Consider the following 18673-nt stretch of genomic DNA (forward strand, 5'->3'; position numbering starts at 1 on the left):
CATCAAGAAATGAGAAGCACCAACATTTAAAGAGAGTCCAACAATAGTTTAAGTCTCCAAAATTTGTCACAGTACTAAGGAAAACTAAGCCTGAGCGTTCCCAATAACGCATCTTAGGACAATAGCCTAACATTCTCCTCCTCCTCTGAGCCACTTGTTGTATTTTGAAGACCAGCCCTATCCAGAGAGAGCTGCTACACAGAAATGCTAGTTTACTTGATTACTTTTTCAGACTGCATTTCAAATTCCTGCTCCCGGCAGTGGCTCTATTCTAATTGTATATGATGGTTCACAGAAGCAGCTTAAAACCTTGACAAGGCACAAGCGGAAAATAAACACACACCTAGAGCCAGATTTCTGATAGTGGCTGTCAGAAGAGCTTCAGCACTCAAGCAAGAGGAATCAGTTCTTTGTTTTCATTTGAATTCCTTTTTAGGGCTGTATGAAAACGGTCTAAGTTCACGGAAAGGAAGAAGGAGAAAGTATATTTAATAGCCAGTTGTTACCTTTCGCAGTACTAGTCCGTTGAGAAGGTAATCCTAGCCTCTCCTTCACAGACTTGGGAACTTGAACTGCAAAACAGAAAAAGACCAAATTAGGGAGGCTGCATAAACGTCAACTTTGTGTTCACATTCGAAAACAAGGCAGGAAAGGTAACTTTGAATCTCGGCGATTAAGACCTCAGCCAACATGCAAAAAGAAACATCGCAGGAAAAGGACAAACAGAAAGCCTAAATACAAAACCCGTGAATCACATCCAGATGCCTGTTTAGTAGCTGTACCTCTCTTTGGTGCTTTGTCAGCATTTCCCGGAACCTCCACCTTCTTCCCCAGCCTTTCAGCAAGGCTGCGCTTCACCGGAAGGGCGCTTACATCAGCTTCAGACGGAGAAAACAAGGAATATTTTAAGAACATTTCTTTGCAGGAAGATTTGAGAACAGTCAACCACAAGCTTCTATTTTTCAAGCATATTTTCATAAAATTGCCTTTCAGCTGCTAAATGGTTTTTTTGCCATTTCTGCAGTCAACACAGATCTCCACTGCAACGCATTTTCCTCTCATACGTCAAAAATACTCTTCAATGCAGTCATATAGAGAAGGCGGCACCTAAATAACAGCTCATAAAAAGTTCTTACCCACGGAGGCTTTCCGTTTTCCTTGTTTCTCAGCAAGATCTAGTCGAACCACAGGTTCCTCCCCTAAAACAAAAGTAAAATTTTTCTATTTCATAGAAACCAGTAGCCAATAGAAATAGTATACTGTTAGCCCATGTCCAAAAAGAACCCAGCAAGGCACTGTTTTGACAGCTAAACCACACAAACTCATATTTCAACTATAATTAACTTAGAAAAAGTATCCATAGTCTCAGTGTTTGCCTCAAATTCCAGCTGAATGTAGTCGAGAATGAATCTGAGTCTGCTTGACAGCTATACTTTGTGCAGAACAGAGCTGCATAAGCAAGCAGAATATTATTAGGTACAAATGCTGAGAAATATTCCTTTCTAAGGTGAATGTCTATGAGTAGAAGTACTTCTTCACTTCTTTCCCTTTCAAAGGAATTTGCACAACTCTAAACAATATAATTTATACACAGACTCCTATCGCACTACTGTCCACACGTGCCACTGTCAGCCTCTTTAAAGCTTCAGAAATTGCTTCTTACATAGCACTGTCCTCTAGAGCTCTTTCTTCTCGTTACTCTCCTGTTTTTCAGTTATCCCCCTATTTGCATACTGACACATTTTTTTCTTTCTCCTGCTACTGCACTTAACCTGAGCACCAAAGCTTTCCAGTACAACCAGGGACTTTCAGCATAAAAGCATGTTTTGAACAGAAGGCGGCAGCACCAGGAGGCTAACAGGGGTGAATTGCCTTCCTTCTTGCTTAACCTTCCAGTTTAGGAGTAATGAAATCAAAACAAAAGCATGAATTATTACCTTCCTCTGTAGACAGTGTCACAGTTCTCACCACTGTCCGGACATTTTCCTTTTCCGGAGCAGGAAAAATCATAGAATCGACGGGAGGAAGAGAAGATCTTGAAGGACCTTCTGCTCAGAGCAAGCAAAACATAAGGAAGTTTACCAAACAGAAAAAACTATCACGAAGAACAAAAAACTTTAATTATTCATTACTGTCAAACATACAGTGACCAGAGCATGCAAATAAGAGAGGTGACTAGTTTGCCTCTGGTTGCCCTTGGAATTCCCATCTAGAATACCAGCTGGCTGAGAATCAGGTTGCTCGATGCCCCCAGCTAAACATGGAAGTCTATCCCTCAAGCAGCTCCCAGCCACCATCACCTGCCATTCTGAAGCCAATCAAATTTCACTTCTTTGGCAAAATAGTTGGATTCACCAAAGCATAGCCAGCTACCCGGTATTACTGGAAGAGTTTTTTTTTGAAAGAAAAATCATCACACAGGATGAAGGTGAACAGGGTAAGGAAGCAGGGAATATTAACTCACCACCGTGTCTCTTAGTTTTTTCCTTCATTTTCTGCAATTTGATTTCTTCAAGTGTTTTTATTCCAAAATTCAGACCGTCCTCTGAAAACAGAAAACAGTTAATGAGACTAAGGCTTAGAGGCACTCACTGAGGACCACAGATCCTCAGGCTTCTTAGTGCTCAGGAACTTTCAGAAGTATTTAGAATAAAGCCTGTCAACACTCCTCACAAGTGAAACAACCATAGAATCAATGGCATTTTGCCCCTCCTTTCACCCTTCAGGGTAAAAACTGTAGTTTTAATTTTAATCCATTTACGTGATATTAGATCCCTCTATCGTTAGATATGGCTTTCAACAGTGGTTGCCAGGCTGCACGTGCAGCCATTTAAACTCCATGCTGTGACCCTGTTTTGTTCTCCAAAAGGAAAGAAAAGGAGTTCAACTTTCTGACCCAATGGGCACATGATGGTATCAGGGAGAAATGAGATCATGGAAATAACCGAGTCCATTCAGCACCCCTACATTCTGTTGTGTTTTTACGCCACATTGCTTTTGAGTTAATTGTCAAGTTCTCCTTCCGATTTATCCTACTACAGGTGCTGGAATACCTTGTTTAGCAGTAGTAGCACTGGCTTTCCGAGTGGAAATCATCCGTAATCCATTTTGGCCTTCCTCAGCTGGTTGCTGGACGGGAGTTTTAGTTTCTTCTCCTTCCGCAGAAAGCTGGTCTGAAGGGGAAAAATCTATTCAGTTATGCATAGGCCAGATTGTTCGTGATTATGTAGCTCATGCAATGACACTTCAGTCCATGGTTCCTATAAAAAAGTTGGTTTTTTTTTTGTTTTTTTTTTTTTTTTTTAATACAGCTACACTGACCTGATGAACTCGTAAGTAGACTACCCTAGGACAAAACATCTAGGACTCTAGATTCTCTCTGCAGCTTTAACTACTACACAACATATTACTCTTCAGACAAAAAAAAAGGAATTTCCTTCCTAGTTTCACATAGAGCTTTACACAACAGACCAGCTAAAGCCAAGAGTGGTTCTAAGCTTTCCTCCAACATTTCAGGTTCTGTCCACTGACTGCCAGACAAAGCCACCAGTGACCTGAGCGGACTGCCTGCCCTATCGCTAGTCAGACCTCAGGTCATCTGTGATTTATACATTCATTTACAGCACAAATTCCTTCCAAGAACCAAAGACTTACACAATCATTTACAGCACAAATTCCTTCCAAGAACCAAACCATGCTCACCATCATCATCTTCATCATCATCTGCAGCATTGATTACAACTGGAGGGTGTGTAGGGCTTGGGACATTTTCCGAGTTTTCCACTTTCATCACCCGCCTTAGCTATGGAGAGGGATTGGACTGGACAGAAAGTTTGTTTTGCTGCAGTGACATCTGAGCCACTTTCAAATCATCGTCCGCGGACTCAGGCGGACTTGGCAGTGTAGCTAGAGGAAGAGGAGGATCATCAGTAATATGGCAGTTTAAAACTTTGACCACAATGCACGAAGATGGTAGCTAAGGCAGATAACCTGCACAGGCAATGAATGCAGCATCTCCTTTTGCCCATCCCGCCACTGTTTACACCGTGAACAATGACTTGCCTTCAAACAACAACACATCTCCCTACCACCCAGCAGAAGACGAAACAACAGAAAGCAAACTGCAAGGCAAATATCACACAAAGCAGAGAGAAGCTGAGCATGAAAGCAGAAAACAAATACCAGCAGTACAGCAGCAGTACACTCGGTTTAGCTGACCACCTAGGACTGCAGACCTTTTCCTGCACTCACAAATGAACGGTTACCTGATGTCTCCTACACTATTGGCACCCACTAAGTAATATGCAAAATTAATTCTTCAATACTTAAAGAAAAAGGACCTAAACTCACTCTTGCTTGGTGGTAAGAAGACGCCATCGATGTAACGTCCCTTTGCGTGATGAAAAGCACAGTTGGCTTTCTGACAGCCTACTGGCTGCTTCTCCCAGTAGCAGGGAATCTCAGCGCGCTTTTTCTGAAGACAGAAAGAAAGACAAGCTCGTGATAACATGCACCTAAGGTTTGCAAAGAGATGCACAGTTCCAGGTCACGACAGCGATAGGGCTGTCACAATACAGTGCTGAAACATCATTCCAAAGGTCAGTTTATCACGGAAGTATAGTATTTCCGGGCATATTCACAAAGTTTGCAGAAGCTGTAACCACTATGCACGTTTAGCCTTGTCATCATTCAGTTTGAGAAGACAGGCACTCTCAGACATCAGTTTAGGGTGGGTTAAACTAATACACCTAGGATTATACTAGGATTATTCAGAGGGAAAAAGAACATCTTAAATTGCCTACGTTAACTCTATCCAGAACTACTTCTCGGAGACTTCGTTCTTCTGCACCTTTAACTTTCCCCACTGCTTCCTAGCCCAGGCAGCTAGAACAGCATTATCTGAAGGACTCCGGGACACAAGAGACCTGATAGATCATTATCAAGCCTGCTCTCAGGAGGCTAGTACAGCCTGTTTATTACCCCCCTGCTCCAGCAGGTTTTAGCAGTCTAGTTAGCGGTTATTCTGCATCTGTTGAGAAAATACTGTCGGCGTCTAATAAAAGAAAATCTTGCTAAGACATACCTAAGGCATTGATTTTATTTCCCTCTCCTTCCTCCCACCCCCTCCCCTGCTAACAGAAACCAGTGTAATTCCAAAGCAAAGGACTCTATCCTGCAAAAGCACAATCAGCACACCTACAGCACTGAAAAATGCTTTTGTTGATTTATTTTGAGAACACATCTTTAGGCACTCACATCGATTTCCATGTGTCTGAATCGGCAGACATTCCTGAAACAACGACCCTCCTGCCACAGCGTGCAGACTGTCTCGTTCCCCAGAGCAGCTTCACAGTGGCGGAAGGAACAGTTGTCTCCCTGTAACCAAAAGGAAACCAACAAGGAAAATATAGTACAGCCTCAAAAACGTCCATGCTACTGCTTCAGGTTGCTACAATTGAATTCAGAATCTATCTGGTTATCACGTTAACCAAAGACCAGTGTGCCTCCTCCTCCTACTCTACCCCTTCCTGAAAAAAATGAAAAAAAAAAAAAAAACAAAAAAAAAACAAAGCAAAGCAAAGCAAAAGAAACCCAGCCATACCTTGGTACAGGTAGAATAGAAATAGAAGTAGCAATCGTCTCCTTGTTTAGACATGCCGACAAGTTCTGATAACAAGCTCGGGTTCTCTCCACAGGGACTTCCTCTGCTCTTGGAGAGAGCTGTCTTCACCCTTGCTTGGGCTGAAAGTCTTCCACTGGCTTGTGATCAGTGAAATCTTCTTTTTAAAAGTAACCCTAAAGAAAGTACCAACAAGTGAAAAATAATGAGTAACAAGCATTTTTCCAGCTTTCTTCTGTTCATCAAATTAGTCTCTCGAGGAGAGCAATGCCTTGAAATCAGCTGTTACGGGAACTAACACAATATTAAACTAAAGTTCTGTAAAGCTGCCAGGAGCTTTGTCAGCAAGTGTTCTCTTCCACGTCCTCAATAATATGCCTTGGAGCACATCCGGAAGCCTGAAAATGGAGTCACTTCTTCAAAAACCACCTGATCATACATGCAAGGCAATGATCAACTATGGCTACGAGTAACTTCTACAGAACGCAGTATGACGCATTAAATAGCACGTTCCAGTCACTGTGGGTCTTCGAGTTCACCTACCTGGACAACCTCAGCAAAGTTATCGATCTTCAAAGACTTCCAGTTAACTTCTCCTGGAGGCCGAACCAACACTGAATCCGTGAATTAATGATAAAGGGGTAGGAAGAATTTGCCTCCTCACTTTGCCAAGGGAGCCTCTCATCCACAATTCAAACATAGGATGTGCTTTTAAACAGCTTATAACTAATGGAGGAAGCAAGTCCATCTGAACACTCTCTCAGACTGGAGACAGCCAGGGTTAGTTAGCTCTTCAAAAAATAAAAACCAAAAAAAAAAACCACAAAACAAAACAAAAACAAAAAAACCCAGTGCATTTAGAGATGAACTCGTGATTCAAAGTGGCTGCAAAAATGAGGCTCCATCTTCCACAGCCAGAAAATTTGACTTTTTTTTTTTTTTTTAATTCAAAATTCAGTATGTTCCAATCTCTGGTCTTCAAGATTTCTTCACCTATTAAGAAAACACTAAAACCTTTCCCCGTCTTTATTACCTGTACAGCAAAAAACACACCAGTGCACAGAAATACACAAATGTGCATACGCATACACACATATGTGTTTAGACACACACACGAGGAGTGAGTGATAGAAAGTTAGCGAGAGCGACAGTGGAAATCAGAAGTTTTGCCTTTTTGACACAGAGAGCGCGTAAAAACTCTCTCATTTTGAGGGAACTAGAAAAAAAAGGAGGATCTACCAAATATTTTGATGAGTATGCCTTCGAGGCCAATGCTTTATACCATGAGTGATCTGGGGGCCAGCACACAAATATGCATACATATGTATCACACAGTATCACAGATTTCTAGGTTGGAAGAGACCTCAAGATCATCGAGTCCAACCTCCGACCTAACACTAAGTACTCCACTAAACCATATCGCTAAGCTCTACATCTAAACGTCTTTTAAAGACCTCCAGGGATGCTGACTCCACCACCTCCCTGGGCAGCCCGTTCCAATGCTTAATAACCCTTTCGGTAAAGAAGTACTTCCTAACATCCAACCTAAAACTCCCCTGTCGCAACTTTCGCCCATTCCCCCTCGTCCTGTCACCAGGCACGTAGGAGAACAGACCAACCCCCACCTCTTTACAGCCTCCTTTAAGGTAACTGTAGAGAGCGATAAGGTCGCCCCTGAGCCTCCTCTTCTCCAGGCTGAACAAGCCCAGCTCCCTCAGCCGCTCCTCGTAAGACTTGTTCTCCAGACCCCTCACCAGCTTGGTCGCCCTTCTCTGGACTCGCTCGAGCACGTCCATGTCCTTCCTGTAGCGAGGGGCCCAAAACTGAACACAGTACTCAAGGTGCGGCCTCACCAGAGCCGAGTACAGGGGCACAATCACTTCCCTAGACCTGCTGGCCACACTGCTTCTTATACAGGCCAGGATGCTGTTGGCCTTCTTGGCCACCTGGGCACACTGCTGGCTCATATTCAGCCGACTGTCAACCAACACTCCCAGGTCCCTCTCGGCCAGGCAGCTTTCCAGCCACTCATCTCCCAGCCTGTAGCTCTGCTTGGGGTTGTTGCGCCCCAGGTGCAGGACCCGGCACTTGGCCTTGTTGAACTTCATACAGTTGACCTCAGCCCATCGCTCCAGCCTATCCAGATCAAATATGTACATGCATACAGGATAAACATATCTATACACACAAGCGTGCACAGTATATGTCGTATGGTATCCATATGGAGAACAACTCGTAGCCCTGATCAGACACGTAGAGTTGCAATCAATTAACAGCAGGAAGGCAGCAGATCAAGGATACAGCAAGCTTTGAGAGGCAGGGCAATGCTCACTTTGCCAGTGGCATGGCTGCATGATACCAAGAATTTTGAATTAGTTTGATTTTTTGGAAGCAATTTGTTTTCTTTCTGCGCTGTAGCAAATACCACAGGTTTGCCATCACGTGCTGTTCCCTAATCCATATATCCATCATCATCCATTGCTGCAAGATCATGAAAGGTTAGAAAAGATGACTTAGGTCCAATTTAACAGCCAATGATTTTTCAATGACCAGAGCTGCAACAGATTTTATTTAGCCACAAGCAGGTTTTTTTTTCTGATGTGAAGTCAGATATTTTGATTTTTTTTTTAAGACACTAAATGTCATAAAACCTGCAACCAGACCAGATAAAGTTCAAATTAGAGTGATTCTGAAGCCTTTCATTAAAATGCTACACATTTCTGTGCAAATTATTTCTGACTCTTCTGGACAAAAGCGGATGAAATAGTTCTTACAAATTAATAATAAAAGGTTGGAACCTTTTACTCACACAAACACTAGTGAATTTTCCAGGAAGTATTATTTTGGCAGGGAATTTTCCCAAATCTAAAGTAAAGAGGGGAAAAGTTGGGTTCCCGTATTAGTTGTTGGTTTTGACTGCTTGACAAAGGGAATAAAAACAGTAGTTAAGTGCAAGGTTTCCTTCTCTTCTTTAGTATTGAGAGGAATCGTCACTTCTGACCTTTAGCACCTTCAGAAACACACTTAGTGCCATGCAGATTCCTCTGCATCTACTTCTAAAAATTACTGGTGCTCCTTAGCATGGAAGTTGGACTTGAAATCTTTTCCAGACTGAGCTCTTTTGAATGCCCAAGGAGCTCATCATTTTGCTTGTTGCCTTCCATTTTCCTGAACAGACCCAGAACGCTGTTCAGGATATGAATGGATCTGGTCTAAGGAATGGGAAGAAAGCAAAAACCAAGGATACCTCACAGCCCTAAATGCCATAAAAAGCAGTCACATTTTAAAAAAGATCTCCAAAGCTTTTTTTTTTTTTTTTAAACTGACATCTGCCAATATGGCGATCCAAGTGCTGAACAGAAACCAACTGAACTAGCCCCTGAAAGCCTGAATAAAAATGAGTAACTCTGGTGCACTCAGCAGGTCTGTAATAGAAGTTGGCAAGATTTTTAGATTTCTTTTTTCTCCAGGGTGCTAGTAAAGTTTTTGCGTTACGAGATTTTGAACTCTTTTTGTACAAAAGAATTACAGATGCACTACAGTCACGGTAGCTGGGGGTCTGGAAATACATGCCAACAAGTGTCATAAACTTTGCCTTTGCTGAAGGAAGATAACTAGTCCAAAGAAAACCTGCCTAGTTTGTTTTACAGGCTTGTCTTTCTCAGTATGGAACAAACTGACCTCCCTGGTCTAACTTTCCAGTTGGCTATTCTGCCTTTGTCCTGGAGAGAAGAGCAAGAAGGGAACAAAATATTTTTGCACTCCAAAAAATGCATTAGGGAAGGATTATCACACCTACCTAAGGGTAATTTCTTGTTTGTTTATAAAGCACAAAGTCTTTCTCTTGGACAGTCTCTGTTGCTGGCCTGTTTTGTGCCTTCCATTTATAATAAAGGTATTAAAGATGCTTACCCCGTTTTGGTGGTTTTTTATTTTAAGAACAGTGTAAGCGGACAGTCGGATGACAAGCAAGAAAGAACAGCATAAATCCTTGTTGTGACCCTGCTTTTTAATCACCCAGCATCAGCCTTGCTGCAAAACAGTCTCCGCTGATTTACCTGCTTGTTAAAGCACCCCACAGGCTGCAAGTGTTGTGTGCTAGGTGTCAAATTATATTTAACGGTGCATAGGTAAACCATTCATCTTCCCATGGTCAAAGCACAGAACAGCCTCCTGCTAACACAGCTCATCCTTGCTGTAACTGCTTTTAAACCTATTTGTTGGTAAGAAAAGAGCTCAGTACACCACCTTCACAGGGCAAAAATTCACATGGAAGAGCAGAAAAACCCAGAAGTGCTTCCTGAACTTCACGTTACCAACAGCACCATCGGATTTAGATCCTTGCCTGGCATCCAGGATGCACGGCCTGCAAGCACTGCTGCAATGTGGAAGTGCCAAGGCAGGTTTTTGGCCTGCCCTAAAACACTTTTTTTTTTTTTCTTTTACAAACAATACAAAGAGTGTGCCAGGTATGCTGTAATGCCCGTGTGCCAGGTCAATAGAGGATATCCAAACAACAGAGGCGCTTCTCCTAATTTCTGGCGTGAAAACACTTTCACAGCATTCTTTTCACGAAGAAACCCCTCTCTATCTTCTCCAATGCTCCAGGACCTGCTGCAGCTGCAGCGGCTGCGCTGGTACCAGCCGCATCTTTGACAAATCTTTTCAACGGTTCTGCTTTACCTCGGCACAGTTGAGGTCACTCCTCTTCCTCTTCCAGCTGAGGAAGCAGCTTGCGGGCTCTGCCACACGGTCGGTGCAGAAGCGAAAGCTGGGAACACAGCAGTCAAACCCTCACTGCTAACGAAGCCACCAGGGCAGAGGGCTGACACAGACCCACCAGAGGCGAACCGTACCCGCTCTCCCTCCCGGCTGCGAGGCTCGCCACAGCAGCCCCGACCCGAAGCGCTCACAATGCTTTGCTTGGTGATGTCACCGATGAGTCAGAGTCCCCAGATGAGCATCTGCCTTGCCACTCTTTAATGTTGGTGTTGTTTTTTGGTTGGTTGTTTGCTTGCTTTTGAAACTTATGTAGGTTATGGTAAACCTTCAGGTAAACCACAGATCAATGGGGAAGAAGTCCCACACGAGGGATGGCGCATTCTTTAACGTGCTGCATTCGACAAAGAAGCTCTCTCCATTTTGCGCAGTGGCAACAGGCACGACTGCAACACACGCACGTGTAGGCAGCACCTGCAGGTCCCAAACCGTTAACCAATTTTTAGATAGCACCAATTGTTTATGTAGTTGCTTTCCCTTCATCCATAACCCCTTTTTTCCTTTCTTTATATCGGGTGGCTCTCCTCCATTGTTCTGTCATTTTACTCCCCAGTGTCTGAGCAGGCACTGGGAATCGTTTCCAGAGGAAGGGTACTGCTGAAGCTACAACATTTACTCTCAGGGAAAAGAGAGTATGTGAAAGAATACATACTTCCTTTCTTTTTCCTTTTTTTTTTTTTTAAATCTCTGAAATCAATGCTGCGGCCTGGCAGCAAATAACTATGGGAGTAAAGATGATTCCTCATCCTCACTGTAACGTTGTAGTTAATGTCATAAAGAAGCAATTTCCCCAGGCAGTGGCCATTTGAGATGGGAAGGGGCAGTAAGAGGAAGTTTTCCTTAGCCTAGCTCTTCCCCCAGAACACCTCGCCATCCAGCAACAAATTCAATTCACCTGCTCCGCCTGATCAGTCAAACGCGCGTCCGACTCCAGCACACGTCACAGCGGTGGTTCTGACGTGGTTTGAGAATCACCTATCCGCAGAATATCTCGGGTTTGTACACTCAAATAACGCAGTCTTTTCCAAATAAGGCCCAGAGCTCACACTCCGAGTGCAGCCTAACAGCACCAGAGGGCCGGTAGGCTAAACATTCCCATCCTGGCAACAGGACTGACCCGGGCAACAGTAAGCATCCCTTCTGCACTTTCGCCGTGAACATCAACATAAGGAAACAGAGACCTCCTCGATCCAAGTTTGAAGAAACAAACACAAAGGTCACCCAAGCGGGTTGTTTTCAGCAAACTAACGGAGAAATTAAGGTGACAACCGCGTGCATCCAGAGTTAGTCAGATCCCGAAGGCAGTTCCTTTGGGAAACGCAGGAGCAGCGCGCCAGATGACGGCTACCTTACAGCGCACCCCTCAGAGGCACTGCTACGAAAGGAAGGCAGAAGGTTGGAACTCAAAATAACTCGCAAGGCGCCCGTTAAGGGGGAAGCTTTAATTTCCTGAGCAGAACCTCCCCCCTGAAGGCAGCCCAGGGACTCTTTGCTTCCCTAGGGAGACGGCAGGGACGGGGCAGGGCGGTGGGACGGGGGGACACAGGGCCAGATGGACGGCCAGACAGCCGGATGGATGGACAGACGGCCAGACGGACGGCCAAACGGCCCAAAAGGCCTGAGCAAGGGCTGAGGAGCGGGAGGGAAGGGCAGGGCGAGGGGAAGGGCGGCCCTGGGCCTGACAGGGCACCTTGGGCCTAACCCCGGGCAGCAGCTCCCCATCTCACAGGGCCCGCGGGGGGCTGCCTGTAACAGGAGATGCGGGCAGGTAAATTTTACAAGCACTGCATCACAAATACCCTGCAACACCTGAACTATTCACTGGGACAGCCTCCTTCCTCACCTCCTGAAAGCTCCAGCTGGCAAACCAAGGACAAAATGAAAGGCAGATGTGGAGGACCTCGTAAGATACTGTTTTTTTCCCTACGTGCCCACTGCTGGTGACACGTAATGCCTCCTGTTCCCAAACGACATCGGCACGTTACATCTTTACTACATGCTGAAAGGAACTCAGCAACTTGAACACAACTTAGAATTACCCATCCCGGCAGCAGGCTGTCCAGCTGAAGCTGCTTTAGCCAATCAAGTGTGTCATGCTGCCCCTCAAAGGTTTCTTCCTGGGAACGTCTGCTGTGACACTCCTGACGTATTACTTCTCGGAATGGCAGAACTGCGCTGGGTAGGCCCCACAGCAAGACTCGTATTTCTGTCCTTCCCTTTCAGGAAAGGATCTCCCACCTTGAATTTATTAATTTTCATGATGATGATACACAAATTGAAGTTTTGAAAAACTGAATGCTGATTAACAGATTTCTAGCACAGCCTGTGCATCAAAATTCATTTCTCTCCATTTAGGTAATCTTAGTTTCTGAGTTACAGTTACAGTCAAAATTTTTCTTCTTCGATTTTTTTCTTTTTCTTTTTTTTTTTTTTTTTTTGTGATCAGAAAAACGAGGGGACTGGCTGTCCCAAGTCAGCCGGGGAACTTCTCTTTGGTCGATGCATCAAGCAACTCAGCTCTCTTGGGGAAACTTAAATAGAAAAGACAGATCTCCAAACGGATAAAAAAAATAAATCAAATGATAAAAACCCAACCGACACATCTGATACCCCAGCTTATTGAACAGCACAAGGGTTTAATCTACAGGCTCTGTCCAAAGCAGCAAGAAGTGACAGATTTAATCCAAACCAGTTGCCCGCTCTCACTCTCTGATCTGGAGACGTTATTGGACAAGCATGCATAGCAGTAACACTTGTAAACACTGGGTTACTGCACCACAGCCCCAAATCCCTCACGGGCCCACTAAGATACTTTTACTGACTGATCCACAATAAACACTCCCAAAAAGATTCTCAACAAGCTAAACCCTGTTTAGAAAGAATCTGAGGAACCTGTCACTGCAGCAACAAAGGGCTGCAATTGTATGCAAAATCTCCAACACCCTCCTTAGCACCCTGCTAGCTCAAGGACTGTGTGGGGCTTCCGTGCCCTGAACGAGTCCACCCTGGCCACATAACGCAGATGTAATGGTCAAGAAAGCACATAGCGTTATCGAAACTTATCAGATCCACAGCAAAAAGAAAAGCCCACGCTTCTATATTTCTCCTCCTTCTCCATTCACAGAAGGAAGAGACTGAAAACAGGCAGATTTGTGGTTTACATTTACAGTTAATGTGAAAAATGGCTATTTGTGAAATACATCACGTATTGTTTCAAGCTACAAACAACTCGCTCCCACAAAGGAAAGACTTTTGACCTCAGCATGCAACCCCAGTTACAAATAACTTCCTATCTACCAGCGGGCCGCGTTCCCCTGGCACTCAGTCACTCCGCAGCACGGCAGCCACCTTTGTTCTAAGGATGGCAAATTCTACTTAGAAACGCTCTGTAGAAGAGTGATGTTGTCCCCTTTTAACACGATCCGGCCTGCAGCACAGAGAAGGGAAAGAGGGGATTAGAGAGAGCCCAGAACCTGAGAATAATCTCGTGTTTTCAGAAAGTGTTTCGTGTGGTTGAGCAGGGTTTTGCCCATCATGCAGAGTGCAGGCCGCCTGGTATTACACGTTTCAAAGACCAGAACTGGTCTCAGGCAGGGACAGATTCTCCTTCATTCAGCAAAATCAGCAGCTCAAAAATCATCAGGGACAGAGATGTAGCCAGGAATTGCTCACTGAACTTCAACAGCAAGGCTCGTCACACGGTTGGTACGTCTCAGTGCTGCTACCTAGAAGGCTCACCCGGGCAGGTTTCAGACCGTGCGTCACTCGGGTTGCACAGACACACGACACACCCAGCTGTTTCCTTGATTTTGTCTTGGAGTGAATCTCCTCTGCGTCGTCCAGCGCCAAATTCACGTACTCGTCAAAGCCCTACAAATCGGCAACAGTGGCAATTAGTTCAGCAACAACACGAACCATCGTCAGCTGTGCTGACCCAGGCTGGACAACGAAGACTAATTGTTAGAGAAGCACGATTTCTTTTTTCCCTTGGGCTAGTTTTTCTTGACAAGAAAAAATAGGATTGTGAATGAGGGAAAACAAACTAACGATGTAACGTGGGGTCGTGCTGACACTCACGATGATGCAGCCTTCTATCCGCACGTTCACTTGCTCACCCACACCTGGATCCTCGAGCTCTGCAGAACGAAGGAGGAGAGCAAATTGGAACACAAACAGCGCGAGCAGTTTTGTTCTCTCTCGTGTGTTCAGAAATACCCGCTAACCATAGCCGCTAGAGCTCCCAAACACTCCAAGGAGCAACTCTCAGGGGCAGTTTCAATTAACAGTCTGACATTTTAGAGTCTTATATGACTGGGTGAATACTACACGTTTGCTGAAGGACACGTTTCCAGTCACAAGGGAACACTCCTGCACGCCCGGCTGCACGATCCCACTCCCGTTAACATGAGGGGGAAACGCCGGGCTGCGCAGCAGCTCCTTGTACCCACCAGCACGCCGCACAGCTCTCCATTCCCCACAAACCTGCCCCGAGCAACGGGTGGGAGCCGAAAACTCAGCGAGGGAGATCCCCGGACCCTCCCCGCTCCCCCCACCCCCCCCAAATCCCCATCCCCATCCCCTCCCCGTCCTCTCCCCGCGCTACTCACGCTCTGCAGGTAGCGGAAGATGAGGTTCTGGGGCACTGCGTGAAGGGCTCAGCACGGGGACAAGAGCTCCAGGCCCGGGACAAGGCCTCAAGACAAGGCCTCAAACCCTGCAACGAGGCCCCAGGGCCCCGGGACAAGGCCTCAAGGCCCGGGCCGAGACCCCTGAGGCCCGGGCCGCCCCCCACCCGCTCCCCCGTCGCTCCCCAGCCGCAGGAAGGCTACGATGGGCTGCACCATCACCGTCTGCACCTTCTGGTCCTGCCCGCGGTACGCCATGGCTGCCGCCGCCTCGCTGCTCCCGCCGCCCCTGCTGGGCCGCCTCCGGAAGCCCCTGAGGCCGGGCGGGAGCACGCAAGGTACGCTGGGATGCTGGAGGAGCGTGGGGGGCTGCTCTAGCAGGCCGGGAGGACCGCGTCTCTATGGTCGCAGGCAGGGGTCCCTGCGCTAGCTTTATTGGTGAGCAGCGAGGCTGGGGGGGGGAGGGGGGCAAGACAGCCTTAAATAAAATACAAATATAAAAAGTGTTATAAATGGCTGTTATAAATCCAAATAGGATTACAATCAAAGTTTACAATTTATTAAACGAATAGAGGCAAGCAAGCAGCGCTGGGTGCGCCGGGAGTCTCTGCTCCCCCAGGACGCACACCTGTTACTTAAGGCGGCTGGTTTTGATGCTCCCAGGCTAATACATATTCATTACTACTTCGAGAAGAGGCAGGGTTATTAGAATTGGTTTCCGGAATCCGAAACCCCTCCCAGGGGCGCCTGCGTATCAGTCTCTGGTGGTCTCTCGGGGCTTGCTCGGGCTGAATGCTGGTTGTCTTCCTCCCAGGCTTTTGTCCTTCAATTGCCCTTCAGCTCCCCCTTCCTCCTCGTTTGGGAGCCTCTGCGCCGGATTTCAGAAACTCTAGCAACATCCCCTGCAGTAGTCAGCACTTTTCCCTAAAAACCCCTTTGTTCTCTTATCACCTAGACCCGGGCCTCGATGTTAACCCTTCAAATCCCTTAGTGACACGAATTGCTGGACCATTCCTTACAAAAGGAAGGATAAAATATGTAGAGGAGCAATGGCACACGCGAAAGCCCAGCGCCGCGGGCAGAGGCAGCGAAGGTTGACGGCAGAACAGTGCTCGGTTTGAACACGGAGAGGGAAAGCGAGGGGAAGGTGGCCGAAGCCGGCCGCAGTCTCTGAGCTCTTCTCCTCCTGATTGTTTTCTCTCAAAGCCATTTCTGTCTGTGTGCAGGCACCCGGAGCCGGCAGAAGTCCCCGTGAAGTCCTTCGGCAGGACGGAGGGCTGCGTGGGCTCCAGTGAGAGAGGGAGTTAGGAGAATCTTATCAAGTAGAGATAGAGCGCTGACAGCGTTAAACTAGGATGCTACTTAGCGTCTTTGCTAACTATGGTGCATTGTGCCAATTAACTAAAGCAAGAAGCCTTGGGCCCCTTACCAAGGTCAGTCTCCTAATAAGAGAGTGAGCCTATCTTAAGAAACTGGGAGAAACTGGTCCTGCAGGTGGACAAGAGCCAAGGAGCAACTGAGTCTGTGCAAAGACAAGAGGTCAACTAGCGGTGACGAGGAAGAGTCATCAATCTTCATGCCCACGACCTCCCGTGCTGCCCAGCGCTGAATAAACATACCTACTTTACAATCTCACTGATTGTGGAGTCCCTTTTCCGCAAGTCACTAGCAGCGGTTTCTTCCGCAGAGGTTTTCCCAGAGCCGCTTCAAAGCTTCCCTCGCGGAGCTGGGGCGTCGCAGGGGGTCGTCAAAGCACGCACGCGCACACACACACACACACGCACACACACACACACACAGGCGTTGTTGTCCAAACAGAAAGTATTTACAACAAATTCGACAAGCGGTTTTCCTCTGCCAGCAGCAAATGCCTGAGGGCCCCTACAGCTTCACAAATCATAGCACAAAGAGCCTAAAGTTCCTCTAAAATTTAGGGAAATGATTCAAAATAGATCTGCTAGGGGAAAACGATCACTGGCGGCAGGGTACACAATACACGCGAGTCTCAGCTCTCCTCCGCAGGGTCAGTGCCCACGCCCAAGTGCGACGCTGATGGCACCCGAACATTTGCTGTAGCAGGCAGCAGAGCCAGCAGCTCAGGGGAGCAATTTTAAAAACCAGGAGGCACTTAAACCAACCCTTAATTGACCCAGTTACTGCAGGAGAGTCCCGACTACTCGCCCTGGAGTCCTACTGGCACCAGCAAAAAGCACCAACCAAAGCTTGGGGGAACTTTGGTACAGCACAAGAGAAGGGAGTGGGGGTAGCGTAGCCGTATCGCAGAGCTGCTGCTTTTCACACCATTTTATCATCCCTGATAATTGAAAGTAAGGCCGGGTGGGCTGACCCCACCACCACCACTCCTGGCAGCATGTTTGGTCCACAACGCTAGAATAATTATTCTGCTCCCTCCCGCCCCTACAGCTTCATCATCTGAAAAGATTACAGTCAAAACAATGGCATACACAAATAAAAGTCAAGAGTTGACATAGTAACTCCGGGATTTGGGTATCAACTGTCCGAGAAATCAGAACACCCAGGCTTCACAATGTGCCCAACATCGAGCTGTGCCAAGGGGGGGGCGGAAGGAAGAAGCTTTCCGTTTAAGCCTTCAGAGCATCGCTCCGTCACTACGTCAATTCACAGCCACCACAGCGTGCCGATGGACATCTTTCTGTGCCAAAAGAAACAAGTGCTTTGTCCTCTTGATATCAAAGGTAGCCACCTATAGTTACGGAACCATGCACAAGACCTTAACTCTGACCAGCAGGAAAACTTAGGACAACTGAGTGCAGATCCTGCCAATTTCTACCAGTTCCAACTGTGCTTTAAGTCTCATTGCAAAGCCTCAGTTAGAAAAAGGATCACCTCAGGGTATCCAACAAGAAGAAGAGTTGTTTTCTTTTTTTTTTTTTTTTTTTCAATATACCATAGGACTATGCAGTTCAATCATCAATCATCTTGGAAAGCTCAAGGAGGAGGTCATCCTCATCCTTCCCTGGGTCCAAGTCGAGCTCGGCTTCCAGTATGCCGTCTGAGAGTTCCCAAAGTAGCATCTCTAAATCCTCGTCTACAGATACGGGCGCGTTGCCTGTGGAACTCAGCCGGCGTGTCCTTGCTTCTTCTAGCTGGGAAGAAGCTGAAGTCGAGCTTGAGAACTCCATTGGCTCCATGGACTCTGCTTTGCTTCCAAGATGTGCTTCAGGTCTTGGCAGAGCAAGGAAGAGAACAATCAGTATATGCCATTTCTTAACGGGAAATCCCTTTTCTGCAAATCGGCTCTTAAAACCGTAGCCAACCCCTCCTGCACTTCAATCTTACCCAGGGATTGTTATTCAATTAACCCAGGGCTACATTTAGAGCCCAATATATTAGCAGGTACATTTTTCAGTTTGGGGGTTTCTCTGTGAAGCCAGAGCACCCGGAGCCTAGCAAAGATGGGAAACCAACATGGCCTCCCGGAAGCCCAGTGTCCGAGAACTACATCTCCCGGCATGCTCTGGGAAAACAATATGGACTCCCGGAAACCCGGTGGCCAAGAACTACATTTCCCAGCACTCCCCAGAAAATTGAGCCTCGCAGCGTGCCGTAGGACGCCATTTTTTGCTCTGTTACATTACCGGTTTCGTGTTTATGGAGGGTTTTCCCG

At 46.5% G+C, this 18673-nt stretch overlaps 1 long non-coding RNA gene and 1 pseudogene across 2 annotated transcripts; both read right to left on the bottom strand.

The window, feature by feature from the left end:
• Positions 1 to 2831: 2831 nt before the first annotated feature.
• LOC310891991 (zinc finger CCCH domain-containing protein 11A-like) lies at positions 2832 to 5432 on the bottom strand (annotated as a pseudogene). Its single transcript has 5 exons — positions 5427 to 5432; positions 5257 to 5376; positions 4351 to 4474; positions 3703 to 3906; positions 2832 to 3173 (listed from the first exon to the last, which is right to left on the bottom strand). The product of its transcript is annotated as a zinc finger CCCH domain-containing protein 11A-like (transcript).
• Positions 5433 to 13810: 8378 nt separating this feature from the next.
• LOC310891996 lies at positions 13811 to 15182 on the bottom strand. The gene is made up of 3 exons (XR_014577841.1): positions 15007 to 15182; positions 14477 to 14535; positions 13811 to 14269 (listed from the first exon to the last, which is right to left on the bottom strand). It is a non-coding gene; the product is annotated as an uncharacterized lncRNA (long non-coding RNA).
• Between the last annotated feature and the right edge of the window lie 3491 nt (positions 15183 to 18673).

Source organism: Anser anser (genome assembly GCF_964211835.1).
Source record: "Anser anser genome assembly, contig: HAP1_SCAFFOLD_141, whole genome shotgun sequence".
Taxonomy (NCBI): domain Eukaryota; kingdom Metazoa; phylum Chordata; class Aves; order Anseriformes; family Anatidae; genus Anser; species Anser anser.